This window comes from Triticum dicoccoides, chromosome 7A (genome assembly GCF_002162155.2).
Source record: "Triticum dicoccoides isolate Atlit2015 ecotype Zavitan chromosome 7A, WEW_v2.0, whole genome shotgun sequence".
Lineage (NCBI taxonomy): Eukaryota > Viridiplantae > Streptophyta > Magnoliopsida > Poales > Poaceae > Triticum > Triticum dicoccoides.
The window spans coordinates 380936259-380939788 of NC_041392.1; positions in this window are offsets into that span (position 1 = coordinate 380936259).

Consider the following 3530-nt stretch of genomic DNA (forward strand, 5'->3'; position numbering starts at 1 on the left):
AGAATTTAGCAAATGAGCAAAGATGCTTGAGAGAATTTATAAACATGAGAACGAAGAGATCACGAGCTGATAAAAGAATACTTGAATGATGCACCGGTATGATTTGGAGAACGAGAGTTGAAAGCTTGAATGAATAATATTTGAAAAGATGGCCTTCGGAGGAAATAAATGGAAAACAATTCATGAAATACTCCGGGTGGGTGAAAAGAATTCTGACAATCATAACAATTATGAGAGGATGGCAACAAGCTAGAATCACGAGTCTTGAAGAGAATGGAGCAAGATTAAAGAGAAACTCTTCTTCGGTCTTCCAAAATCTGAGAATGACGATGAGAAACACCACCATGAATTATTGAGGCACTCCGGGAGAATCCCAAAAAAACGAAGAGGTTGAACCAACAATGAAAAGAAATTGAAAGATCTTGGAGAAAGGCATTTGACTGATGATAACTCATTCTTACGTCAAACTTTGACAAGAATTTGAGAGTAACGCCAGGAAAATAAGAAGAGTCAGGTAAGATCCTGGGAAAAGACCTGTGGGTTAGGGCCCACTCAAAAGATACACCGTAGAACGATTGCTCGAAAAGAGAGATAGCGTCGGTTGAATTAAATGGCTTGAATGAGATAACAACCCCGAAATAGATTGAACGGATCTTGAATGACAAGACGAGCCTTTTGAGATATCTTGAGCACTCCGGAACAGTAGAATAGCAAGCGGGGAATATTAAGAGGTTCACCGGCATAAGAACACATTTAAAACGAGGAAAAGGATGTGATCAACAAAGCTTGACTTGAATCCACTGGAGAAGAAAGGGAACGAACAATGATGAACTTGAGGCTCGGTTAGAATCTTCATGAGAATCACCGGATAAGAAAATTGATTGAAAAGAAAGAAGAGGCTCCACATGAATAAGATGGATAGTTGATTAAGAAATCTTAGTCCTTATAGAAAAACAAGGGTGGGAGGGTGGGAAAAACAAAGACAAATAGGGAATGGATGGAACAAACAACGTTGAGAGCTTAGATTGAATCCTGCGGATGTAGAAAATGGACGGACCCGCTTGAAGAGAAGCACACGGTTGAAAAGGATTGACATGACAGTCTCGATCATCATGAAGGTTTAGTATTCCCATAGGAATATGAGAACAACATTAGAGAAGGTATGGAATCAACATTTGACTTCGAAGCAACTCGAATACCACAACTCAAAACAAAACAAAGGATTGGCTTGCAGAATAAGCCAGAACAAACATATGATAGAGATTTCGTCCGAAGTTTTCGTGGTGGGGCCTACACGGGCTCGATCGTACAGCACCATCATGTACAAGGCAGTGCACATGACATACGAAGCGTCCTCGAGTCGGCATAGCCAAGGACTCTTTAAGACACAACGAGACCACTGTAAAACCAACCGTGAATAGGCGGACCACTAGACGTCGAACCCCAATTTCATATCATATATCCGTCGGAAAGAAATCCTAAGAGCTACTTGAATTCCCACCTATGAAACTCCCGAACCTTTCCGGTTATGCAATCGGGTGTTGGGGATACAAGGGAAGCATAATATCTCACCCAAAACTAGCAAATCCTACATCCAGCTGTATCCATCCTTCAACACATAACCAAGAAACCTTCGGAAATCGTCTACCTCGACCTTCGAAAAGCAGCCGTTATACGAGTTATGGCAATACTCCCGAACTCCCGCCCCAGTACTGGGTGGCGTCGAGGTTATCTCACCAACAACTGCATAAAAGAGATTTTCGATGTCGGCGAAACTAAACTCAGGTATTCCAGAACTGCAATGATAAAATTGTGACGACAACACCTCGGAGCTCAACTCCCCGAGACACTGCCACAACCCCTAAATGTCAGGAGGCACCAAGAACAATGTTCTCGTCACAAAACCATCAGAACGATTCCAAGATACCCGCGTGATCATAAAAAAATTAGTGAAATTTGAGAAGAGAAGAGTCAAAACTCTACGTCAGGTTGCCTTACCAGAGCGATGAAGGGACTGGGAGTAAAAATAATTCCTAAACTCTCCGATATATAATTCCTAAATGACTCAAAACATTTTTTCTAGACTCAACAACGGCTGCTAATTTCGATCAAGCAGTGGGGGCTCCTAAGGTCGGGGAAGGCTCTGATTACCAACTTGTAACGCCCTCGATGCGCCTATATTTCCCACGTGTCGAAGCACGACTTAGAGGCATAACCGCATTGAAAGCAATGTCGCAAGTGAGGTAATCTTCACACAACCCATGTAATACATAAGGGAAAAAGATACATAGTTGGCTTACAATCGCCACTTCACACAATACATGAATAAAGCATTACATCATCCAAATACAATCAAGGTCCGACTATGGAACCAAAATAAAAGAAGAACCCCAAATGCAACAAGGTCCCCGCTCGACCCCAACTGGGCTCCACTACTGATCAACTAGAACGAAACAACACAAAGGACAAGATCTTCATCGAGCTCCTCCTTGAGCTTAGTTGCATCAACTGCACGGACTCATCGGCATCTGCAAATTGGTTTTGGAAGTATCTGTGAGTCACGAGGACTCAGCAAACTCGCACCCTCGCGATCAAGAATGTTTAAGCTTATGGGTAAGGTAAAGGTATGAGGTGGAGCTGCAGCAAGCGACTAGCATATATGGTGGCTAACATGTACGCAAAAGAGAGCGAGAAGAGAAGGCAAAGCACGATCGTGAAACTATGATCAAGAAGCGATCCTAGAACAACCTACGTCAAACATAACTCCAACACCGTGTTCACTTCCCGGACTCCGCCGGAAAGAGACCATCACGGTTACACACGCGGTTGATGTATTTTAATTAAGGTCAACTTCAGGTTTTCTACAACCGGACGTTAACAAATTCCCATCTGCCCATAACCACGGGCACGGCTTTCGAAAGTTCAAATCCCTGCAGGGGTGTCCCAACTTAGCCCATGACAAGCTCTCACGGTCAACGAAGGATATTCCTTCTAGAGGGAAGACCCGATCAGACTCGGAATCCCGGTTACAAGACATTTCAACAATGGTAAAACAAGTCCAGCAACACCGCCCGAATGTGCCGACAAATCCCGATAGGAGCTGCACATATCTCTTTCTCAGGGCACACTCAGATTGTCTTAGGTACGGGTAGGCCAGCCCAGAGTTGCCCCTGGTGGCCACCGGCAGCTGACAGTTTGGACCAACACTCAGAGGAGCACTGGCCCGGGGGGGTTAAAATAATGATGACCCTTGAGTCTGCAGTACCCAAGGAAAAGAAAAGGATAGGTGGCAAATGGTAAAACCAAGGTTGGGCATTGCTCGAGGAGTTTTATTCAAGGCGAACTGTCAAGGGGTTCCCATTATTACCCAACCGCGTAAGGAACGCACAATCCGGGAACATAACACTGATATGACGGAAACTAGGGCGGCAAGAGTGGAACAACACACCAGGCATAAGGCCGAGCCTTCCACCCTTTACCAAGTATATAGATGCATTAATTAAATAAGATATATTGTGATATCCCAACAA